Source organism: Portunus trituberculatus, chromosome 49 (assembly GCF_017591435.1).
Source record: "Portunus trituberculatus isolate SZX2019 chromosome 49, ASM1759143v1, whole genome shotgun sequence".
Lineage (NCBI taxonomy): Eukaryota > Metazoa > Arthropoda > Malacostraca > Decapoda > Portunidae > Portunus > Portunus trituberculatus.
The window spans coordinates 11,000,360-11,027,859 of NC_059303.1; the positions used below are offsets into that span (position 1 = coordinate 11,000,360).

Here is a 27,500-nt window from a genome sequence, read left to right on the forward strand (position 1 = left end):
GCACGGGGCAGCTTTGAGGGAGAGATGCGGCGTGCGGCCATACCTTTAAGACCCACACATGACAATGTTTAATGATTCATCACTCATTCGCTCTCTTACCCACCACTCTAGGACGTCACTCCTTTCAACACACAGTTAGTGAGCTGCAAGGAACAAGTGTTACATAGGCACACAATACAAATGTTACTCAGAAAAGGGAAAGAATTGAAATACCGTAGGTTAGAGGAGAGAAGACGTCCTGCCGGTGTCCACTAACAAACAGACTAATGACGTCAAACTACCTTTGGCATGCCATACTCCTTCGGCCCTCATATTGTTTACGACTACCGGGACTTATAACACAATTGTTACTTTATATTCACATCATACCATTATCCAAAACAGTGTTTCAAAATGGAACTGTAAGAATATTGATCAGAGAAACGGACTACTTGCAGCATGCTGATTGAGTTAGTTCTGTGCAGTGTATCCATCATCGCTACTGTTGGACTACTTCACGTCGTCTTTGAACAATTAGTGCGCAGATTAAGCCAGTTCTATCAGGCTTCATTGTGTCACCTGCCGCAGTGCTTTGGAGGGGCGGGCTGGGTGCGGGGAGGGAAGGCGAGAGGTGTGGAATCACATATCATCGTACAATGCGCACCTGTCCCCATGCGGAAACCAAGATATGGGAAGTGTTGCCATATCTCTCTCTCTCTCTCTCTCTCTCTCTCTCTCTCTCTCTCTCTCTCTCTCTCTCTCTCTCTTTGGGTGGGAGGGTGGGTGGACGTGCAATCAAATAAATCTTGTGGTTAATATTTCACAATGCTATATGATGTGTTCATAAACTAATGATGGTTTATTATAGGGGTGTGATTGATGAGATATTCAATAGTTAATTATACATTCTGATCCATTATCCCTGCACTCGCATACCCACACTCCCACACAACCTGTCACCACACCTCGCCCACGCCACCGATCAAGAACGCCGCGTTACCTACACCATCTAAACACCGCAAAACGCCAAGGCCCTCACACACGACCATCGTAGCTTGGTTCACACGAAGATCAGCCGTTGCACTATCACTTGGGGTGAGTTGCGATAGGTTAGGTTACGATAGATTATCTTAGATTGATTGAAAGGTATATTTGAAAAGGTAGAGGTAGACGAATAACTTTATTGATCTTCATGTGATGCTATATATTCGTTAGCACCACATACATAAACACACACACACACACACACACACACACACACACACACACACACACACACACAGAACAAAGTAATCTCAAGCAGTCGATACACGTGCTTTGTAAATATCATCAGCACTACGTCTCTTTTAACACATGCATTGCCTTTACAGCCCAAATAATGTAGCTCACTCAGTACTGGTGTATCACTCACTATCTTGTTGCACTATTCACTCTGTAACTGTCCTCTTTATCTAAACCATAATCCACATAACACTTTCCTTATTCACCAGTCACGCATGCAACTTTCTTTCTCAACATATATGTTTCCTCATTTATTGCCGAATTATTAACCAAAACTAAGAAAAATTCATGCCATGGTTACAGTCGCTTTCACTATCAACCCCTGCTATGTTTCGATACCCCTTCAGAAAAAAATATATTGATATATATTTCTCTTATATAACGTTTATACCCAGAAAATATAAAACAGGCCATGATGTTTTTAAGGGGTTAAATTAAAATCACTTCAACACGATAGCTCTTCATTCTCACTAAAATTCACAACATCCAAAGAATCTGGCAGAAAGGAAGCGACAAGAATTATCCAACTCTTTCATTATCAAAATTGTAGTCACATTTTGTGTTCTATAAAATTATCTTTTTCTCTAAGCCCTAAAAGGTATAATCTTGCGTAGCGGAGTGTGGTAGCCGCTGATCCTTCCACCAGCAACGTTATGAAAGCACTAACTCGACCTTCTTTCTCACTGGCCTCAACAGCTCTGAATTCTTAAGCAACAAGGACATAATTCTTGTTCTCAGTGATTCACCGGCCTCGGCAGCAGAGGTGGGCCAGTATACGAGTCGCAACTTTCTCAGGTGAGACCGCCGCGGCCTCCGGGCTACATCTGCCCGCTATGTTCACACTACTCATGCTTCAACCCGCCATTCCTTGATACATGCACCTCGTATATTTTTCATTTGTATGATAGCTTTTCAACTGCTTTAAATCTACTGGATTTTGTCTGATAGTCTGAGGTAACATTTAGTGCGCAACCTCACTAAACAAGGTTTTTGTGTAGGCAAACAAACAGGTTGAGGAATGAGTACTACCTATGACCGAGGAAGATGTGTTGGTACTCTTAATGAAATAAAAGTGGGCGGTAACGGAGACGTAACTGGACAAAGAACAAGACCAAGGTAAAAACACGAGGATAAGCTATATATTACTTACATTGGTGAAAAGATATATAGAAAGTGAAGTGGCACGTGGAAGATCCTCAAAAAATATACATATTAGCAAAAAAATGCAATTTAAGTTTCTTATTATTTTCACTTTTTTTCCTCTTCCTCATTTTTTTTATTCCTGTTTTCTCACCACTACCTTCACCATCTCCACCCACCTTCTCCTTTTGCCCCCCTTCCTCACCCTTCCGTCTTCACACACTCCAGCATAAGAATAATATCACAAAACTTAAATAATAATATCACAAAACTTAAATAATAACTAAAAACTTTATTAAACCTGAAGAGTATATGAATGTGTAACACCTGCAAGAAGAAACAAGAAAAAGGGCACACACATATGACGTAGATGGAAGCACCGTAAAAATACCAGAGTGTGATTTTATCAAGTTTTAGCATCGTGTCTATTGTGAGGTGAATGTAGACAGCAAAGTCAACAAATACAACAAGAGCCTTATATGGGGTTTCATTTGCAGGTGGTGTAGAGAGGCCTCCGAATATTCTGCCTAAATCCAGCGTAATTGCCAATCTACAGCGGGATTACGTCATTCCGCCCAGCTGTCATAAGGTAGAAGTCCCTTTGGTATTTTCTTCTATGCTTTTAATTCGCCGGGTAGTATGCCTCTTGTGCCAAAAAAGGAGTTGAAAAAAGAAAATATCCTCGTAAACTTCACTCTTCATTTCAGGTCATTTGCCTCAAGTAAAGCTCCTGAAATCTCGCCTCAATTCACTGTAATGTTACTCTAAAACGTTTTTCAGATCCTCACCTTAATTCTCCACATTTTTCTAGCTCAAGTGAAAGCTATATTTTCGAAACCTCTTTTATATTTTATTTGCTTTTATTTTATTGTTCTTTTCTATTCTTTGTTTCGACTCCACATTTGATAGAAAAAAATCAGATTTGTAAGGGAAGCTCCATTAAATATTCCCTCCCTCCATTTACAATATTCCGGGGTATCAGGTTGCTTAATTGAAAAGTAAAAGGGACACAAAATCACTTTCCCTTTTTTTATACAATATGTACTGTGCTATCCTATGTGCTTTCTCTTCTATTGCTGCGCTTCCTGATATATTGCCAATATATGTAAACATGAATACTGTGTGTATTGCCGAAATAAGACTCTATGTATATTTTCTATCAGATTCAAATCAGATGAACTACCCTGAATAATGGAAACACATTTTTTTTAGGGTACACAGAAGCCATTTCCAATTGTAAATACACAGTGATCTTTATCTCTCCCACTCTTTATGTTTAGGCACCATAATCTCATCATTTATCTGGACTTGACTACTGCTTACACAACGACGTTTTCACCAATACACTTCTAACATCATCTATAGTACTTTCTCTGTTACATGCGGTACACAATAAAACCTTCACCACTTTATGTCTACGACTAAAAGACTCTACGATCATTCTTATACAGAAAGCATTACACAATTAAGTTCCAGCGTCTTAACATTAGTTGAAATAATTACCAGCTATCCAAAGCATTAGCTAGCCTCGGTTTGAGAGTAAAGCAGCCACTACATATCCCCACTAGCTGTCTATCCTCCCTCGCTGCTTGATCGATATATGGATACCAGGAGAAACCTGGCGAACGTTTGATAATTTTAATGCATCAGCTGACCGTTTGTCCAAGTGGGCCCTTTTTTTTACATTTTTGTTGCCCTTGGCCAGCTTCCCCCCTTGCTTAAAAAAAGGCAAACAAGAAGCTCTTATCCACCACACTCAAAGAAACAAAGATGAGCACCAAGTCAAGATATTAAGTAGCAAGCATTTAACACCACCTTATTCATTATTTCTCAATCTTCGTACTTCTTTCACTCTATACGGTCTCACTTATATGATTTCACCGCTATATCTAACATCTCAACCATCACCACACCTCACCACCACATCTCACCACTACGGTCTCATTCATATAAGTTCGCCGCAACATCTAACACTTCCACCATCACCACACCTCACTACCACATCTCTCCACTACGATCCCATCCATACAACTTCACCACTTCCGTCCACCAATAGACAAATACAATAACAATTCCACTGCTACGCTAGAACCACTGCGGTGTATTGTAGATTTATTCACTTCCGCTACAGCAACTCGCAACTCGATACACCAACACAAAAACAATCACCACAACAAGATAGAAAACAAATTTGTCACCACATCAATATCAAACACCGTTAAGTAATCACAACAAAAGCAAAAGCAGCAAAATCACCACCATCCCGCACTGGTAACGCAAAATAGTCACCACAACAAAAACACGTGTAAATAAACTCATCACATTAGCATCACACGCCACTAATTAATCACTCGACATAACAACGAATTTGTCACAATAAAAGAAAAAAAATGAGAGCAGAAATTCACCACAACTCTCACACGAACAAAAACAACAAATTCACCACGATCACCAAAATAAGACTAAGAACATGGTCACCACAATTATCAAAACAAGAGCAAAAACTAGAAATTTACCACAACGACAGCAAAAAAACGAAAATAGTCAACGGAACTATCAAAACAAAATTAAAGTAACAAATATTCAACAGTTGCCAAAACGCGAATATGGAAAACAGTCATTCAAACCATCAAAATAACAACAAAAATAAGAAGTAAACCACGATTATCAAAATAAAAATAGAAAAATAAAACGATAAAATCACCAAAGAAAAAAAAATATCAAAACGAGAACAAAATAGAACAAATTCACCTTATTAAAAAAAATAAATAAAAACAACAACTATAACAAGAACAACAACTATCTGTTCACCACCACACCAGCATCAAACACCTCCACCATCCTAACCCCCACCATTTCAACCACACCCGTTACTCCGCCCCCTTGTCCACACTCCCCGCTCTCGCCCCCGTCACGTTCAGGAAACATAACACTTGTCTCTCTTGGTTCCACGTCACTATTGGCAATCGCAGGTGCACCAGAGTATCTATTATCACCGATGTGTCATTATACATATACGGTGCACGTCGATCATTACACCTTTGCATCACACCTGCAGCACTACATTATCGCAGCATATACACAGCACTATATATTCTTTTTTTTTTCAGTATTTACCTGTCTTGTCCTTGTCCAGATAAGATCGTACTAGATAGATGGTTTTTTTTCAGTTTTCTAGTTTATTTGTGTGTTCTCTCGAATTTACACTTATTTTCACTTTCTATTTATAACACATTCAGTCCTTTGTAACCGAACACATATTGAAAAATATTTCGAGGGAATAAGACTAAAACTTTTCTTTTATGCATTTCTATAAACTGCATTTTTTTTCTCTCTCTCCACACGTCCACTACAACAGTACCGACCAAGAAGAAAGTTAAGTTCCTTTTACTCATTTTCTTTCATAAGACAACGTCACTCTCCTTTCTTTCTCCAGTGCTTGTGTAAAACCTCAGACTTCTTAAGGCAGGATTGTTAGACCTTTCTGGCTACTCACTTTCGTCCCAATTTACAGTAAGAAAAATGTGTCACGCTTATTAAGAAGTGGTGATCAACTTCACATAAGTCCCAGCCTCAAATCGCGTCTAAATGTTTAAGGGAAAACGTAGTAAAGAATGAAAGTTGAGACAGGATACAGTGTGCTAATACCTGTGAACGTCTCTTGACCTTAATACCTGTTATCAGCGTCTCTGTTCGGGGCTGGGATCCTTATCCGGCCAGGGAGAGGCGCCCCAGCCTGCTCCGTGATTACCTGCGCGTGTTAGCCAGGACTAATTATCGATAAGAGCAGCGTATCGCCAACAACACGTCAAGGCAAGTTCAAGCCCTGGTGCTTATCTACGTAAATCCTCCCTCACAAGTATGGTTTCGTTTCTCATTATGGGTCATCGGCAGGTCGTAGCCGTCGGGAGGAAGAGGCGGTGATGAAGCCAGCAACTCCGTCGGTCGAGGGTGGCTCCGCGGGCCGTCCTCACACTGATCCCTGTCTTAAGGCTCAGTTTCGCCCGCCGCTCACCGGAGAAGATGAGGGGCTGAGGTACCATAGCTGCCGGTGATAGTGGCGATTTTTTCTATCTTTTTTTTTCTCTTGCACTTTTTTTTTTCATTCTCTTTCTCTTTTCCTCTCTTCCGTGTTTTACGCCAGGTGGAAACCAGAAGACACCACAAACTGAGACTTCCTTGTGGCTCGTTTTGTAAAGTCTCGCTGCATTTTGCCTTACCTCTGTCTTTTCTTTTCTTTTTCTTTCTATAATACATCGAGATATTTTTTTCCATCCACTTATGTTTTTCCTTATAATAATCCAACTCGTTCCAGTCATCAATTAACTTTCCAGGAAATCATGAAGACAATGTTTTCTTTTCATTCTCAGATCATTAAAACATTATTACCTGATCATATACTTACATTTTCTTTTTCACACCACGTTTAATTGGTTTCCTTTGCATAAAAAGTGAGCCTAATTTTAAATACTGGTTTGATAGGAAGGAAAAGACAGGGAAGGTGAGATGGGTCGTCACAAGTGGGAAAGGTCAGTGTGGATAGCATGTGTGAGAGAAGAGAGGGTGTGATGAGATGTGGGTGTGTAGAATGAGAACAAGATGAAGGTGCAGAAGGTGAGTGACGTGTAGTACATGAGGATGTGGAGGTAGGCGCTGGAGATTGGTGTTAGGGTGCGAGAGGCGCTACAAATTTTAAGGTGTATTCTGGAGATAACAAGAAAGAAGTGAGGGTGAGGGGGAAGAAAACAAGCGGAGGATGTGTGTATGATTTGTGAGATTAAGTAAGGTGTGAGAGTGTAAGGTGAGGCATACATGAACTGTGAAGCCATGGAAGGAGAGCATCAAATGAGCTACTACACACACACACACACACACACACACACACACACACACACACACACACACACACACACACACACACACACACACACACACACACACATTTATTTTAGGGTAGGTGATGCTGGAATGTAACAACTAATTTTCAAAAACTAAAAAATTCATACAAATTCAGTGATTATCGATATCTAGTTGTAAAGAAACAAAATGTAGGTTGTTTTTTTTTCCTATGTTGATATGACTCCCCTTTACATATGAAACTTTAAATCTATGTTTTGCAACACTTACTCTATTTTGCTTGCTTACATTTTAACAATACGAAAAAAAATTGAGGATATCTTTTTTAACTGTATTATTCTCCCATAGATAAAACCACCAACAAGAGCAGGAGAGGAGGCTGGGCAGCGATACGGCGGCTGGACGCTAAGAAAACTCATCGTATAGGAAGGAAAATAAGGAAATCATTTCATTCTGTGTGGCCATTAATGCAGCAACCCCCTACCACCCCCTCAACCCGTTCGGCGCTCCGGCACACCAGGCTTAAAAAAAAAAAAAAAAACGCACCTACCAAAACGCACACCCCTTAAAAAAGCGTCAAAAATTCTAACATCTCCCCCATCGTCCAGAAAAAAATAGAAAAAAAAGGAAGTGAATTTTCCCGACTCCCCCGTGCAATTTTGCTATCACTATGTATATCAGGCTTACGACACAAACACCCCCATAAAACAAAACATTAAGAGGAACACACGATTATGACACTTCAAGGGCTAAAGATAAGCGAGCGTAAAAATAGAGTGTGTGCTGCGCCCGTTTTGTCACTGGCCAGTTATTAGACGGCGGGAACAAGCGACCGAGATGGAGACCTCAAAACGCCTCCACCGGGAACACACACTTGTTATTATTATTTTCCCGCCGCCTAGTATCACAGCAGTTTTTTCCTTCAGTATGTTTATGGCCTAATGTGTCGATTACGGGAAGTTTTCTTTATACATATCTTTTTTTTCTCAGGGACAGAGGCCGTTTTGGTGTAATTATAATCACATCCATTATGTCATCAAGCATTACTGGCCGCCATTCGTGTTTGCTTTCCATTCATGTTTCATAATTACAGGTTTTTATCGAATGAAAAAAAAAAAAGTCCAGCAGGCTTGATTATTAAGCAATTTGGGGACCGCGTGGCAGCCGCGTCGGGCCGCCTCCTCGGTAATACAGTCATTATTTCCATAGGCCCATTCCTGCCCCACTTTCAGAAGAGAGCGATAACCGGACAGAGTTAACACATTTTTACACCGGACATTCACATAACTGATCGGCCGCTGGGTAGCCATGTTAGCAGTAAACACAAACACCCTGCCGGCATTACTACACCCAAAACAGGAGAAATTCCAATAAAAATAGTATAAACGGCTACCATGAGCTTGCCCTCCCCCCTCCCTCCCTGCCCCACGAAACAGAGGTCTGTAAGAGCGAGAGGAGGGACCGAGAGGGAGGGATAGAGAGAGAAGGGTAAACCAGAGGCCGTCCTGACCACCACGACCACCGCCACCACAGAGCCTCGCCTCAATACCCCACCCCACCCGGCCGCCACCGCCGTCGCTGCTGCCGCCGCTGGCCGCCGCCACCACCACCTCCCGCCATGTTCTAGTGGACGCTTACCCCGCGGCGGCTGGGGGACGCCACAGTTCTCCCCTCCATTCCGCTCGCCCTGTGGCGTCTCTCCGGGGCGGACAGGGTGAGAGGAGGCCACACCGAAGATCCTGACAACGCACTCCCACCTCGATACACCGTCCAAGACCCCTCCGTCCAACGTCCAGCAGGAGCGACTCGCCCTCTGTGTGACAGGTGAGTGCCGAACGCCGCCTCCGTCTCGCCTCCACCGTGATAACGAGAGCGTAAAAAATATATACGAGTGTGTTGTGAAGTGAAGTTGTTTGGATAAATCCAGGGTGTGGCGCACGGCAGGTAGGGAAGTGCCCGGGGCAAGGTGATAGTAGTAGCGCCGCGAAGGGACGATGTACGTACGTACCTACGAGTGACGTCACAATCCTGTCCTCTCCCTCCCTCAAGTCGTCCTCGGACACGCTATATTGAACGGTCGCAAGGCATCATTTCTAACACCTACCTGGACATGGATATATTTGCTCAGGATAATTTTGTCTTGGTGAAGGTGTTTCGTGCGATGGATGACGAGCAACACGAGTGTAATTACGTGGCCGGCCGGCCAGTGACAATGGCCGCGGGGTGTTGCTCGAGTGTCGCTCACCCTTATCGTGTGTTTTTGCACGCCTCCAAAGAACACGAGCTCACCTCACGGAAGGAAGCCGAGTAATAAATAAGACTTCCATCAATCATCGTGGCCACATGAAAGAAAACACGGTACACAAGTGCAAGGAAAAAAAACGTAACACCAAAGTATAATATTATGATGTATGTGACGTGTGACACGATATGAGGAATATTGTATAATTGAGAAGACTAAGGGCGACAGCCTCAATATCAGAGAATTTTGCTTAAAAATAGTGATTCTAGTGATAACTCGTACCACATGTGTCAACAAAAAATGTCACCTTGAGACATTATTGGGCAACCTTATCACATCCGCTCAGACACAGACTAGTGGTGCAAAGAGCAAAGAAACCTGGTTCACGTCTAAGAGAGACATTATACTCATAAACAATTTAGAAGAGATAATCCTTACATAGAAGCTTAGGGAGAGAAAGCGAGAGGGAGAGCAAGACGGACGAGGAAAAAGATATATAAATATAGCCTTCTATGCACTTTTTTTAGAGTCATATATACCATGTTCGTCGAACTTCCCGCGGTATGCGACTCAGGCTACCGCTCACGACTGTCCGACACGCGAAGCCTTAGTGAAATATTGCGTTTTCCAAGTAGTCTCTAATCATTTTAATAACACTGTAATGCATCAAAAAGGTTCCGGGATTAATAGCGACTTCCACAACGGATGAATCCTTGCAAAATATGGCGGGGAGTCACGTTCAGTCCACACGGCGAGTTTCCTTTTATACTCGAGCACTGTTCCGTGAGGTTCCTGGGTACCACAGAAGCGCAAAGCCAAGCACGTGTGAGTGTATCTGTTGTGCCAATGACTTACGCGAGCATGCAAAGATTGTGTAGGAGAGAGGTCGGTGCGCTCCCCATTTGGCGCTAACTAAGGAGGATAGGAAAGATCAAGTTACATATGTATTTCTCTTTATTTCATCATCGTTTTTTTCATGCCATCAGGTGCCTCCTCGCTGCACTGTTTCTTTTTGCTGTGAAATTGTGGCAATGCTGACTGCCAAGGCGTGATAGGTGTTCATGCTACATCCTCACCTTCCTTGTGTGTTTTTCAAAACTTAAAAGTATTTATGTTTGAAAAACACGCTGTAAAACGATCACTCAACCGCGTGCTTACAAACAGACACACAAACCCACACACACACACACACACACACACACACACACACACACACACACACACACACACACTCGCACGCACACACACGCTCGCTCGCACGCACACATGGAGGGAGACAGGAAGGCAAACACGCACGGAGGCATGCACACACGCGCACACACACAGACAGACAGACACACACACACACACACACACACACACACACACACACACACACACACACACACACACACACACACACATCTATGGACCCTAATATATATATATATATATATATATATATATATATATATATATATATATATATATATATATATATATATATATATATATATCAAGAGCCATAGATATCTCTAATGAACTGATGCCTGATTTAGACTCTCAGATTTTTTGAATTTACCCTTTATATATTGTTAAATGAGTAGCTATGAATACATATAACAACTCAAAACTATTTCTTCTGTGCTTATTTTCCCGCAGTATTTTTTCCTCTTTTCATGTCTGTAGAAAATCTCATGTGAGGGTTTCTCCAGTAGATAGAAAGTTTTGTGAGATGTCATTGATATCTATACTAATATTTCCAATGATACCTTAGTCGATGTCTCTTAAATACATCTTAGTTACGCCTTTCTTTCAAAAACTTGTATTGGGCATTATTTTTCTTTTTTTTCATCAGTTTTTCTCCCCTGAGGTGAAGTGCGTTTTTGTTGTTCTGAGCATGATAAGCCTCGGAAGCATAACATGAAGGCAGACTTGAGACTCCTCCACAGCACATGTCACAACACTATGGCTGCGGAAGGGAGGTTAAGAAAGGAAGGAAAGAGTGAGGCTGCTGGTCTTCGGATTATGCTGTAAACCCTTGACGTGCAGACCTCCCTCCTGCTAGCTCCCCTCCCCTCCACCCAACACTCCACATTCTAAAAAAAAAAAAAGTTAAGCAGAAGAGCTCGTGCCGGCCGACAGAATCTCGCCGGGCACTCAACAATAAAAGATGTCTGTCTATGTGAGCATGTACAGAAATGGCATCAAGAAACTGCCTCATCGGTGCTGGTACTGAATTATTTAGCAATGAAAGTCAATAAAAGCCACGGTAATAATTGAGAAAACGTGTCGTTCATGGTCTTTCTCAGATTCAGAATTAGCTAACTACAATCCACTCCAATTACGCTCAGAATTACAGCCTTTAAGATTATGAAGGCGGACGAGCTAATTTGGGGCGCCGTGGGAGGAGCGCCGCGGCAGACATCACCGCCCGTAAGGGTCATTCGTACTCGCCTTAACAATTAGTTTTTCGCGCTTGTGGGGTCTGCTTTTTGCGCGTTACCTGACCCGAGATCCTGTCGTTTCGCCTTAAGAATACAGACTTCACTTGTGTATAATTATACAAGCTGGACTGTGTGTGTGTGTGTGTGTGTGTGTGTGTGTGTGTGTGTGTGTGTGTGTGTAATTCATCCCTAGCTTAACCTTTGCGCGCGCGCGAGCGAGTGTGTTTATGTTTGTGTGTGTGTGTGTGTGTGTGTGTGTGTGTGTGTGTGTGTGTGTGTGTGTGTGTGTGTGTGTGTGTGTGTGTGTGTGTGTGTGTGTGTGTGTGTGTGTGTGTGTGTGTGTGTGTGTGTGTGTGTGTGTGTGTGTGTGTGTGTGTGTGTGTGTGTGTGTGTGTGTGTGTGTGTGTGTTTACCCATGATTTGCCTAGTGTATGTAACGGTGGAAGTGAGAAGTGAACACTAAGATTCTATTGACGGGAGGAGTGATGGGTGCTTTGTGTGACGGAAGGGATTGTGTGTGTGTGTGTGTGTGTGTGTGTGTGTGTGTGTGTGTGTGTGTGTGTGTGTGTGTGTGTGTGTGTGTGTGTGTGTGTGTGTGTGTGTGTGTGTGTGTGTGTGTGTGCATGTGTATGGAAGGCTATCTATCAATAGGTGAGACTGAGATTCTATGGTGAGGCGGAGGTTGGCGTGTGTGTGTGTGTGTGTGTGTGTGTGTGTGTGTGTGTGTGTGTGTGTGTGTGTGTGTGTGTGTGTGTGTGTGCGTGCATGTGTATGTGTGTGAGTAATCATGTGTATACTATGTACATTGTAGCAGAGGGGGGGGAGGTAGGCATGTGACAGCGACCTTGGAGCCAAAACATGCGCCACCATCATCGCCGCCGCCGCCGTGCCCGACACACTGGTGGAGGAGGGAAATAATAAAGAAAAAATCCATGCGCTCGCCTTTGCAAAAACGATGTATACGAATTTTTTCTCCGAGTTTCCAAAAGGATAATTGCAGTCTCCATTAATATGAAATACGAATAATTAAAACGGTGATAAAATTTAATTGCACTGTTATTGCTGTCCAGCCTCCTCTGGCCGGCTGAGTCCGACTGGAAGCTAAGACGAGGCTCATGCACCCGAATATTTGAGGTCCGGCTTCTGGCTCCCCTGTGACGCATGTTTACGCTCACTCATTAATTTTCGCAAAGTTCGGATAAATAAATAGAAAGCAGCGAGGGCCGGAGCAGGAAATGGCGTACGAGGATAAAGAGAGAGAAGATATATAGAAGTAAGAAGGAGAGGGATGGCAAGAGGAGCCATCCCTGCAACATAAGGACATTGATAAAGGTGTACGAGAGTTGTTGGCCGGGCGGAACATGCCCTAACTTGCGAAGTCCACTAACATAGCTCTGCAGCGGGAACACAGCGCTTACGGCCCAGGCAAATGTGCGATACCGCGGGGATAGATAAATTGTAAATTCATTTCATGTGTTTCCTCTACCACTGCGCCGCCTTTAAATATTCATCAATTTATTCTCTGGTTATCCGAAGTCGTAGGTTTGACCAGCCTGCCGCCGGAATGTTAATCCAGAGTTTGTCCCAATGTGGCCATGAACATGTTGGGGCACGTTACGCTCATACACTCTCCCGCTTCCCTCACCCTCCTCCACCTCCACCCTACTAGCCTCCTCCTCTCGGCACTTTTTTTCTCTCCCCCTCATGTGGCTCCTCTCCCCTGTCTCCCGGGGCTGTATGCCTCCTTCTCTCGCTTTCATGCCCCTGGCGGTCCACCTGCCACACGGGGCTATCTCATGGGACACTGACTCCTCCTACTCCTCCTCTTCCTCATTTGCTCCTTGTCTCCAAAGTTCACATGCTGATTACCGAACCAATTGTGACCCTCCCCCTCACCACACACCGCCACCACCCCTCCCCCACACGCCCATCGCACGCCCCCCGAGCCTCCCATTCCTCATGAACGACAAAATTTCAACAATTGGGAGTGCGTGCTGGTAGGCATTTTGCACAGATGCTGCACATTCCCGCGACCAATTTCCCGACTTGCTTGACGTCAACACAGTGTCTTGGGTCGAAAATACAGGCTCGTCGTGCCTAAACCGCTGTCACATTAAAAAAACTAAATGTCACCTAGGCCTTACACCTTGGGCTTAACACTCGAGTGCGCAGGAGCATGCCCGACCACGGCTACGACAGCTTATTTTTTTACATATGTATAACTATAAAGAACACTCACAAAAAGATTTTCAATTCACTCCTAAAACTAGCTGGCAGTATGTTGGGATGAAACAAGTACCAAAAAGGGATCAGAAACCCGTGTACTTACGTTCCGCAAATAAAGGAGGGTAGAGTGTATGCAAGACCAACACAGAAGTAACCCTGCAAGAATTTTATTGCCCTCCCAGCGCCCGATTTTCCACCCGAGGGACGGACGAGGTGGGTGGCGGGCGGGCTCTTGCGCTGGTAGCGTGCGTGGCTATCAGAGGGCAGCACCGCCGACCAGGCAGAAGGGGCGGAGCTAAGGCTAGCCGAGGAGCTCGCTTGGTTGCCGCCGCCTCCTCCCGGCAGCTAGGAGAACACCGCCGGTCATGAGAGGGATGCTCTGCTTCCAATACGGTTAGGACGAATACAGGCGCCTTCACTTCTCTCCCGCACATTGCTAGATAATGTTCTATTACATTCAGTAGCTTAATAAAATCCCATAACCCATTAGAAACATGTTTAGAAAACATCTCGAAGGACTAAATGGAGCTGAACTCTCGCAAAATACGATAAAATAAAGCCTCAAATATTACCTCAGCCAGTCATTGTGCGAGGCCAGGGACGTATTTCGAGGCGTAGTGTAAGCCCCGTGCTCGTATAATTGCCTGAATAATTCTGATCGTATTCAGGATCGGTCTGCGAGTTCGATACAATTTTGGTCTACCTGTCTAGAAAACATCGGTGTGAGACCTAAAGCGGTGCAGAGCTGGTGTCTGAGGCGGAGTGCGAGGCGGCGGCGAGCATCAAGAAAGACGTCCGGCCGCTTAGGTGAATTAAAAGTAGCTATGAAGACGGCCTAATGGTGATTACAATAATACCAGCCACTTATGACTCAGTTTGATTATAGTGAAATAACACAAAAGGTATTGGTGATAATTGTCGGCCACAACTTACTTGGGTTATTGCACATAAGGGAGCCGCTGCAGTTATCGTCGTGTTTCTTACCAATATTTTTCGAAATGTTTTCATGTTCATTCTTAAAATTCAATGAGAAGAGTGCTGCGCCATTACTAAAAGTTATTATTTCAGTGATGCATATATTCACGTTCGGCTACTCCCACTCTCACTTTTGTTTGTGAAGGTGAGGGAGGCGGCCGGTCGGCCGTCCTCGCGCAGCCAGCAGCACAGAGAAACGTGCGAAGAGCAGACCAAAATAAAAACTCACTCATGCCAGAGAGAGAGAGAGAGAGAGAGAGAGAGTATCATGTTTGTAAGCATACGCAAATTATTATATAGTGTGAAGATGATACTAAAATGGAACTCGCGTAATGAATTTATTCCTTATCTTTTTTTTTTTTATGAATTGTGTTGCTACTGCCTCTGCTGCTGCTGGTGTTAATACCACGGCTAGTAGTGTTGGTAGTAATAGTTGTAGTAGTAACAATAGCAGTAGTAGTAGTAGTAGTAGTAGTAGTAGTAGTAGTAGTGGTAGTAGTAGTAGTAGTAGTAGTAGTAGTAGTAGTAGTAGTAGTAGTAGTAGTAGTAGTAGTAGTAGTAGTAGTAGTAGTAGTGGTAGTAGTAGTAGTAGTAGTAGTAGTGGTAGTAGTAGTAGTAGTAGTAGTAGTAGTAGTAGTAGTAGTAGTGGTAATAGTAATAAAAGTAGTAGTAGTAGTAAGAGTAGTTGTAGTAGTAGTAGTAATAGTAATAGTAGTTGCAGTAGTATGTTGTCATACTGTTGGTGCTGTTGCTGCACAGGAATTACTAGTGCTCTAAGTGTTGCTATTATTGATGGTGCTCAACTTTTTGCTTTCGTTGTTTCTGCGAGTATAAGAGGAAAGTACCACCAGAAACACCAGTACCAAAAACAAGAACAACAGCAAAAATATTAATAACAACAACAACAATAACAAAAACAACAATAATATTCCTAGTACTCGTTGTAACAGTAATATCAACGAGTCATTATTATTGTCTAATAATCGTAGTACAAGTATTACTACTGCTAATAATAGTTTTTCTTCTTCCTCCTTCTCCTCTTCCTCCTTTTCCTCCCCTTCATTCTCCTTCACCTGCTCATCTTCCTCCTCCTCCTCTTCCTTCTCCTCCTCCTCCTCCTCCTCCTCCTCCTCCTCCTCTTCATCCTTTTCCTCCTACTCTCTTCCTCCTCCTCCTTTCCCTCCTCCTCTCATTCTCTTCCTCTTCCTCATCCGCCGTCTTCTCAATGTTCTTCCTTCTCTTATTATCTTTCGTACCTCTGTTTTTCCTCCTCCTCCTCCTCCTCCTCCTCCTCCTCCTTCCTCTTCTTTCTTTTCCTCTCGCTCTTCCCATCGCCATCCTCTCCCATCATCGCCACCATCACCGCCAAAGTCATCTTGATCATCACCATCGTTACCTTCAGCATCACGAGTATCATCATCACATCATGAGCGCCCTTTCGTACTTCCCTGTTGTTTTCATTATTTTTTTTTTTCTACGCGGCCTTGATGTGTCAGAACAGTACAGTGCTTCTACTAGAACTTCTGAGGCAGAAAAATAAATAGATATAAATAGAAATAAAGGAATAAAAGATGAAGCTATTTCCATCAACCATTTATATATATATATATATATATATATATATATATATATATATATATATATATATATATATATATATATATATATATATATATATATATATATATATATATATATATATATATATATATATATATATATATATATAATCTCTAATAACATCAAATAAGATGGTACTGATTTATGGACGACTACAATAGGTGGGCCTCACACGCTAAAAAAAGGAAAAAAAATCTGAATATGACGAGGAAGCAGGTGGTCATCGCTGCCTTCCTCCAGGCGCTCAAAGCCCGCTCCTGTCTCTCTCTCTCTCTCTCTCTCTCTCTCTCTCTCTCTCTCTCTCTCTCTCTCTCTCTCTCTCTTTTTAAAACCCTTAACCCCCAAACAATCATCACCACTTTCTACTGCAAGAAACAAGTCATAACACTGGCTCTCTTTTACTGTTGTGAATTACATACTCTTCCTATCGAGTGAAATGGTATTTTTTCAGTTATTATTTTTTTTATGATTATTCTTATTTAGTTTTACAAAAAAAATTACTCAGATGAAACTGCCTTGATTTAAAGCATTTTAATCCATGGGACACTGCCTATAATATATTTACATGCATGTGTATGCATATACGCTGTTTTAACCCTCCTATCCGGAATCATGACTGAAAGCGCACAAAATTTCGATGACCGGCGGCCAACTAGCGCGCCCCGCCCCACTCCATGCCCAACCTCCCAGGTTCCTCTCATGTCCTGCATTTTCCCACAACAACACTCTTCTCCTTTTCCGTCAGGATAGTCCTCTTTCCATACTGTCCCTTCATTCGGTCAAGGTAAAAACTGATCTACATGTTAATCTGGACCGAGCGGCCTCCTCGCGGCGCTGGTGGCGGCCGCTGCTCCCGCTATGGCCCATCCCCGAGATTCAATATTGAATTCTGGCCGCTCTGCCGCTCCCACGCTCATTCCCACTCACAGGCCGCCCCAGGAAGCGCTCGTCTCTCTCCATATGCTCAGTTTCGAAGATTTTTTTCTCCTCCATAACACGGGCTTCCAGCGTACACAGATTTTTTTTTTTGCAAAAAGTTTACATTTTTCTTGATTGGAAGTGGTTCAGCAATTGCTTAAGCCATTTTTTCGGATACTCTACACCAAATAAGTTTTAACTTCCAACCTTTCCTCTGAAAATTTCATATTATTTCAGAACATCCTATATATCATAATCATGCTCCCAATAGTAGATTAAGAATTAGACATTGAAAGACAAACACACGCAGACAGACTGGTATACACACACACACACACACACACACACACACACACACACACACACACACACATACACACGCACGCACACACACACACACACACACACACACACACACACACACACACACACACACACACACACACACACACACACACACACACACACACACACACACACACACACACACACACACACACACACACACACACACACACACACACACACACACACACACACACACACACACACACACACACACACACACACACACACACACACACACACACATATATATATATATATATATATATATATATATATATATATATATATATATATATATATATATATATATATATATATATATATATATATATATATATATATATATATATATATATATATATATATATATATATATATATATATATATATATATATATATATATCAGCCCATGTGGAAGATAAACAATCACTTAAAGCCGTTAGATATTCATTTTTATATAATTTTCCACACATGTTCAGCTCTGAAAATAGAAAACTAAACCTAATATACATTTAGCTTCACATTCTACGCATACTCTCTCTCTCTCTCTCTCTCTCTCTCTCTCTCTCTCTCTCTCTCTCTCTCTCTCTCTCTCTCTCTCTCTCTCTCTCTCTCTCTCTCTCTGTGTGTGTGTGTGTGTGTGTGTGTGTGTGTGTGTGTGTGTGTGTGTGTGTGTGTGTGTGTGTGTGTGTGTGTGTGTGTGTGTGTGTGTGTGTGTGTGTGATATATATATATATATATATATATATATATATATATATATATATATATATATATATATATATATATATATATATATATATATATACATATAGTTTCTATTGTTCATTTTTTCAATGGCCGCATGTTTCAGATGGTTTTTTTTTTTTCTTTTTCGAAACAAGTGGCAATAATCTTCTCTTTAATGACAACAAATAGAGCCATGCCCGTAACAAACAGACAAGACCGCTCCGGATGCTGCCATCACTACACACCTGGAACACATATATATTAAAAAATGCTGATTTTGACCACTAACATTCCCGTCCACAAACCAGAAAATAATCCACCATTATTCCCGCGGGCAACATTCAGTAGGTGCACTTACCGTTAGCCAAATCACCCATAGCCGTATTGATGCACGTCCGCCACCACTAATACCACGAATTTACAATATCCGAAATCCATAGCATCCGGACTAATGTAAAGCCCCACTTGCCGATATCCGAATCCGCACTATCTAGGCCTAAGAGGTAGTGACTCTGAGCTTAAGAAGAAAGTGGTGTTAGTGAGGAAATATGTGAGTTTGTGTTGCCGTTTCCGATACAGTGCGATGAGGTGATGGAGGTTACGTGGGGCAGTCGAGGTCACAGTTTATATTCCTCGTTAAAGGGAATTCTAATTCACAATCTTAGAGTCCATGTGCACTCACACTGACCTTCGTGCACACTTACACTTCACGCAGTCAAAGCAGTGGAAGTACTGTTGCTTATCTCGGAGGAACGTGTTATTAATGGGAAACATCTCCTCATGAAAAAGTGGGAGTCGACGCTAGGTGTTTTACGAGAGCATATCTCACTTAGTGTATCATAATGGGGTGACTTATTCCCGAAATTAGGTTTATGGTTCACATGATTCACTGACTCATTTATCATTTTCCTGGATGCTATGTTATCAACATTTCAGATTACGAAATAATAATTAGATATACAACCATCAATTACGTTTCATAGGGTAGTATGAAGATGAATAACACTGCTTATCCACTGTAAATTACGTAAAAGCTGCATGAACTAGGTGATGGTTCATTCATATACTCTCAAGGAAAACACACATAAAGTATGATCACATTACTTACAATTAAGCAACTAACCAAGTAATGTGATCTCGAAAGAATATGATACTTCAGTACCCACGCTTATAGCGTGATACTTAACTCTTTATCAGCATTTGGTACTTCTAAAGACTACACAACTTACGTTCACTGTTGTCTCATGTAACATTTATATGAGTAATTATGATCAAAGAGAATGGTTACTAATGTGGCAACACGAAGTGTTGTCAAGAAAAACCTTATAATATTGTATTTGTTGTTGCATAAGATATACTTGTGTGTGTGTGTGTGTGTGTGTGTGTGTGTGTGTGTGTGTGTGTGTGTGTGTGTGTGTGTGTGTGTGTGTGTGTGTGTGTGTGTGTGTGTGTGTGTGTGTTTGTGTGTGCGTGTGTGTGAGTGTGCGGACGCTTCCCTGCATGTTTCTTCTGTTCATTGTGGTGTGTCGCATGACACTCTGCAGGATAATAATACCTAAAACTGTTACTTTAATGTATCAAGGCAAGAACTGCGCCTCATCTTGCTAAAAATTTTATTTTGAAATACTTATCTTCCTTTTTTTTCCTCTATTACGTTGAAGAAAACTACCAATATATGAAAATGTTCATCCGAAAAAATATACAATTACAATTTTTCGATTGGACTCGCGCACGAGAGACTCAAAGGAATTACAGTTCGGAGGGATAAACACCAAAACACGCCGGGAACGCCTCTTTTCTACTTCTCTATACAAGGCATTACCCACAATGACATAAGGGTTTGTTTACTGCATATAGAAAGCATTACGGTGAAGAAGGAGCAGCTATTCATCCACTTGCGTGAGAGCCAAGGTTTAAACCCACAACGGCCCACTTCCCAGGTGTACAAAGGGCCAGGCCAATTGAAACGATGGCACCTTATATCCCGCCCGGGTGATTATATAAACAAATTGTGTTCTGAATGGCCCAGTCACTTGGATCCAAAAAGAACGCAGACTTCCTCCAGCACAAAGGATAGCGCTTCGTCATCTCCATAATTGAGAGCTTTTGTGCCTGTGTGAGTCCGTATGTGAGGCTGATAAAAGTCCTGAAAAAATATTTTGTCGATTTGTGTATAATACATAAAGTGGAAAACCTGGTACTGCGCCTATAAGTGGTGTGTGTGTGTGTGTGTGTGTGTGTGTGTGTGTGTGTGTGTGTGTGTGTGTGTGTGTGTGTGTGTGTGTGTGTGTGTGTGTGTGTGTGTGTGTGTGTGTGTGTGTGTGTGTGTGTGTATGTGTGTGTGTGTGTGTGTATGTATGTGTGTGTGTGTGTGTGTGTGTGTGTGTGTGTGTGTGTGTGTGTGTGTGTGTGTGTGTGTGTGTGTGTGTGTGTGTGTGTGTTATATATATATATATATATATATATATATATATATATATATATATATATATATATATATATATATATATATATATATATATATATATATAACGTACACACACACACACACACTATTATGGAATATAAAAGAAAAAAAAAAGATTCTCCGTGGAAAAATCGCTATATGAAAAAAGTACCCCTAGATTCTTAAGTAAATGTATAGAACAAAAATTCCAGGCCATTATGTGTAACCAGATCCTCTATCACGCTGCCATACGCGCCTTCCTTGAATGGAAGTAAATTGCCAGTACGAAGCCACCAGCAATTCTCCGTCCAGAGCCATAATTTTTCTTCAGTCTTAATCTACGACCGAAAAAGTTAAAGCAAGTTAATTAAGGCAATAAATCGGGTGTGATCGATGAAGCCACATCAGGTTTTGAGATAGTGTCTCGACCTCTTCTCTGATTGGCCACTAGCTGTTTTCTCCTCAGGATTTCAGCCAATGAGGTGTGTTCTTTGCCCACAAAGGCCTGATAATAATCGAGATAATTGCATTTGTGTAAAGTCATCACCTGTAGCCGCCGCTGCAGCCAATGACCGCTTCTCCGTCCCTCGAAACGAGCCAATCAAATACAATATTGACAGTAAACAAACGCCTTGTTTAAATTTGAATGGGCCAATAGCAATACTTGGTGACACTAAGCAAGGCAAAAGGCCCGCCAATGATCGGCCTTGGTGACAGCGGAACGACCAATCACCATTCACATTCTTACCGCTACGTTTTCTGTGAAGTCGGCTGAGGAGGAAATATCAAGAACTCGTTCCTTCACCCCTGATTTTTTTTTTTTCCACGCGAGGAGGTTCTTTTCGGCAATAATGAAGCAAGTTGGAAACAGACGGGGGAGGAGTATGCCCATGGCGCCCCTGCCTGCCTCTCTGCCTCCTCCCCTGTCATGTTAAGCGACTATTAACATAATTTGCATGATAAGGTAATAAAGCCTCGGAGCAGGTAATCATCATTATGTGTAATATCGACATTATAGCGTCATTCCTCCAACAATGATACAGGCTTTCATTCCATCACTGTCAGCGTAAGTATTTTGATGAGAAACAGAACGACATGATAATAATTGCAAACACCCATTAATGCACTGGCAACGGCATCTGAATTCTCATCCTAACACCTGCATATTACTTTGATTTTGCGCTACTTATTAAACTCATTCTTTACCTCGTCACTACCGCTCCCGCCCCTCAGTCCCTAATGTTAAAGGTAATAATTCCGTCTCGGCGTCATCGTCATCTCCCTCTGCGTCACCATTACTTCACGGGGACACCAATTATTTCAGCGGGTCACCGTTATCTCTCGGGGTAAGCACCATAGGGGCCACCATCACCTCTCAGAGTCACCATTATTCCAAGGGTTACAAGAGCCACCATTATTTTCCGATTAAAGTAGTCACTCCCATCTCACACCGTCATCATTAATAGCTTTGAGTCGTCGTAACTTTTCAGCAGACTTCTTTAAATAACTTGGCACTCACAAACACCTGACCGCTAATATTTCGGAATCTTTATTCATTATGTTGGATATTGATTTTAATGAAAACGTTTCACATTGTATTTATATTTTCCTTCATCTTAAGGGAATAGTGTTGTGGTGACAGTGGTTGTGACAGGGATACCAATGAAGGTGATGATAGTGGTGATAGTGGTGGTGGTGGTCGTGGCGGTGGTGGTGGTGGTGGTGCAGCTCTAAAAATTATGATAGTGATGGACATAATGATAATATCATTTATATTAATTATTACAAAAAAATAGTAGAAATATGATAACTACCATCACAGTAATTATTACTATTATCATATTATTATTATTATTATTATTATTATTATTATTATTATTATTATTATTATTATTATTATTACTGGTATTGCTAGTAGTAATAGGAGCAGTATTAGCAGCAGCAGCTGTTGTTGTTGTTGTTGTTGTTGTTGTTGTCTTAACTATGATCATTATAATTATTTTTCATATGATAGACATTTAGAATACATGGCTGTGAGAAGCAGAAGTGGTAAGATTCCCCCAGGGGAATTTCATATTAAAGAAAAAAATGGAGATCTGATTGTGTATGTTTCTTTTTTCTTTTTTTTTTCTAATCATTTTTCATGTCTTTTTTTTTCATACTGATCTAAGTTTTTACAAGTATCGTTTCCGTAGTTAAAAAAAAAAATGGACAAAATTTGTACGGAAACATATTGTTATTATCATTTTTTATCATTATTATCATTATTATTATTATTGTTGTTGTTGTTGTTGTTGTTGTTGTTGTTATTATTATCATTATCATTATTATTATTATTATTATTATTATTATTATTATTATTATTATTATTATTATTATTATTATTATTATTATTATTATTATTATTATTATTATTATTGTCATTATCATTATCAATATTGTTATTATTATTATCTTTATCAATGGTACTATTACCATCATCACTAATAATAAGAGTACGTAGTAATAGTAGTACTGGTAGTAGTAGTAGTACTAGTAGTAACAAAAATATTAATGATCATAATAATAATAATGATAATGATAATAATAATAATGATAAAATAGATAAATAATAATAATAATAATAATAATAATAATAATAATAATAATAATAATAATAATAATAATAATAATAATAATAATAATAATAATAATAATAATAATAATAATAATAATAATAACAACAACAACAACAACAACAACAACAACAACAACAACAACAACAACAACAACAACAACAACAACAACAACAACAACAACAACAACAACAACAACAACAATAATAATAATAATAATAATAATAATAATAATAATAACAATAATAATAATAACGATGATGATAACAATAGTAATAACAATAATAATAATAGTAATGATAACAATGATAATGACAACTATGATATCAACAACAACAACAATAACAATAACAACAGTAATAACAATAAAAACAACGACAAGAAGAAGAAGAAGAAGAAGAAGAAGAAGAAGAAGAAGAAAACAACAATAACAGTAATAACAACAACAACAACAACAACAACAACAACAACAACAACAACAACAACAACAACAACAACAACAACAACAACATCACTAATAACAACATTAATAGCGTTAATATACTGATAGCCGTATAATCATCCGCTGTTACAACGTATAATCACCCATAATTTTATCATCACGGCGAATAAGCGATGTCCTCATTTCATTTATTACCTACATTAAAAAAATTCATATCACTAATAGCAACCTCCTCTGTACTTGCTCTGGTATGCTTGATATAAAAGTAAACTATTGCAAACTGTGTGTCAAGCGAGCGACTGAAACATTAATATCCGTTCATGAAAATAATAACTCGTGGATAAGTGATATTCCGGACTCAATTAATGTTCTGAAAGTGGTGAACGGTCTGTCAAGTGTTTAATATTTAGCAGGCCGGGAAAAAGGTATATTGCGAAGTGCTTCCACGCACGTGTTGCAGTATTAAAACTCTCAATGAGCACGTCGGCAGAGTTAATGAAATTTGGGAGCAAAACTATATTTTCACTTTCTCTTGCGCGACTCTTTGCTTTGAAGAATACGTGAAGACAAACCCATCACGTTTAGGATTTTGTGTTGTTGTTTTGTTCTTTCTTTCTCATATTTTTAGTGCTGATTTACTAAAGCCTTTCTTCATCAGCTTCATTTTGCTGAATAAATATGTTACATTAATATTGTAATGACAAAACTAAAAGTTTAGTTTACACTTTCATAAGCATGATTTCTTTTCTATGCAGGTTTGAAAGTAAATTTATAAAATACGTAGATGTTCTTCTCAGTTTATATATATATATATATATATATATATATATATATATATATATATATATATATATATATATATATATATATATATATATATATATATATATATATATATATATATATATATATATATATATATATATATATATATATATATATATATATATATATATATATATATATATATATATATATATATATATATATATATATATATTCTTCTTTTACTTTGTATGACTTCCTGCCGGAAATACATATCGTTTATCATTTTTTGAAGTGTAATTTCATTCAACTGTCATTTTTAATATTCAGAGAAAAGAATTCTTTCACCTTGAGCAATGTCACTTATAAGCAAGAATATTTTTTCCACTACATACTGTATCTGCGCATTTGAAAACCAGTCAGGCCAAATTACCCACCAAATTTTATAAGCTTTGATTCTGCCATTTTTTTTTTTTTTTCTTCATAATATAATGAATATCCTCCGTCAAAAAATTTCTATCTTAAATGAGAGTGACTTCACCTGTCATCTGGCGAGTCGTCTGCTGCAACAAAAACTCATCTGATCTTTTATTTGGGGTTGTTTCAAATGACTGGCATGTTGTGTCTCTGACAGCCTCAACTGTACCTCCTCATGGGCAGGGATTCTAAAGTGGGCATATAGAAACGGCAGCAGTGGAAACAGAGGAGCGATAGGACTGTTTAAAAGGTGTTGTCGGAGAGCTTCTTGCGTCTGGCCTCTTATTGATTCCTGACGCTCTAACTCGGCAGGGGTTCGGGAATATATGTCGGTCTGTCTCTTAATCTCACATTGTATTTTTCTTCCTTTGCTTTATTGCCACCACCTTCGCTGATCATGATAATTTTGCAGGTCAAGCCAGAGTTCCCGAAACGAAGGAGGAGGAGATATCGTGACCCAGGGACGCGCACGAGTGATTGGATCCTGAAGAAGTGGTGCAGCCAATCAGGTACGAGGGAGTCCAGTGACGTCATTAGTCCTCTGTCTCTAAACCACCCTGTCCTAGATCCATCATCGGTCGTTCCGAACTAGACTGGCGCAAGTACCTGACTCGCCTCTGCTCCTCCCACTACGAGGCTGGTGTTACCTGGTCCGCATGACCGCCCTCACCTGCGTCGCCTGTTGCTATAGCGAGGATACAAGGGCGATGTCTCCACGCTCCTCCTCATCTTCTTCGGTACTATGCTCTTATAGTCTAAAATATTTTGAAATTTCTCATGGTGAATATGTTAATAATCAACCTTGTTTACTATCTGGGTTCTGTCTCGCTGCCTTGGCGTCGTGGGCAGGTTCGTCATGGAGTTGCAAGTACGCTTCCAAGGGTCGTTCCTCCTAGCTGGGGGAATTTTGTCCACGCCGTGGAGAACACGGGGTGGCATCAGGACTTACCACCGAGATGATCCTTATCAATACCTGAGTAAAATATGCCTCGTGATCCTCACCCTCTTATCCTGAGCAGCGAGGACTTTACACGGCCCTCCTTATTACTCTCCCCCTCCCGAGTCCTATATTACCACCACAATTATTACTCTTTACCTAGACTTTCTCACCCCCTTCCCATCAGCACCACCATCACCGCCCGCATTACGACGCACATCGACACCACCTCCAATATAAGCCCCACCCCCTTAATCCCCACAGCCACCTCGTCCCTCCTCCCCCTCACCGCCCCTCCACTACCTGCGTGCCCACCGAGCACCTGCCAGCCCCGACGTCCATCACCAGGACCCAACCCGCCCCGCCAGCCCCGGGGACGCGGCTGAACCCGGGGCGTCTGGGTATGCTGAGGGGTTGACCTTCACGCTGGAGACGGAGACACACCAGAGTTTCGGCAATTACAGCATAATATTGGGGTACCGCATATTGAGGCAGTTTTTCTAATTTTTGATGGGCGATTCTCGTGTGGATAATTCGCCTCTGATAGACAGTGGCATGTCCACAAAATTATTAGCTGGGGGGATATTTACAAAGACTACCATCTAATTTGTAATCGCAAGTTAACTATCTTTATGTCAGCTATACTCAGGGAAGAAGGCCTTTTATCCAGCAATATTACTAAGGAAACGACTACAAGACTTAGCCTATTTATTGTTTTTCTCACCCAAAGGTGTGGCCACGCTCATCACCTTTTGGAGGATCTCAAGGCGGGAGCAGTGCGATGAGTCCGCCCACATTATGTAAATACAAAGAAAGTGAGGCGAGGGCAGAAGGGCGGCCCAGAACCTGACCCTCAAACTCCCTCATCTGTGCAGGATTAGAGGCCGTATAATGACAACCATATTTTTCTTTATCGCTAACTTGTTCCAGGCAAAACCAAACAGGTTTTTCTTGATTTCGGGGGTGAGTGATCAGGGGAAGGGAGGAGAAGAGGGAGGTTAGTGAACACCAAGAAGGGAGAGGCGAGTTCAACTTCAAAATATGCATTTCGTTGGGGCAAGGAGATTAAAACCAAT

General features: G+C 41.0%; 1 protein-coding gene and 1 long non-coding RNA gene across 4 annotated transcripts in view; one reads left to right on the top strand and one right to left on the bottom strand.

Annotated features, from left to right (window-relative positions):
• Positions 1-14,619, bottom strand: part of LOC123499346 (homeotic protein ultrabithorax-like) — an 817,282-nt gene extending 802,663 nt beyond the window's left edge. Inside the window, exon 1 of one of the 3 annotated variants that reach the window (XM_045247247.1) lies at positions 14,255-14,480. The gene's annotated coding sequence lies outside the window, so the exon portion shown is untranslated. Of the gene's footprint in view, positions 1-213; positions 266-14,254 lie in introns of those variants that run through there. The other 2 variants (XM_045247228.1, XM_045247240.1) reach the window with 2 other exon arrangements.
• Positions 940-27,500, top strand: part of LOC123499348 — a 42,311-nt gene continuing 15,750 nt past the window's right edge. Inside the window, exons 1-4 of the long non-coding RNA XR_006672956.1 lie at positions 940-1,074; positions 2,898-2,989; positions 7,606-9,081; positions 25,900-25,996. This is a non-coding gene — a long non-coding RNA (uncharacterized LOC123499348). The remainder of the gene's footprint in view (positions 1,075-2,897; positions 2,990-7,605; positions 9,082-25,899; positions 25,997-27,500) is intronic.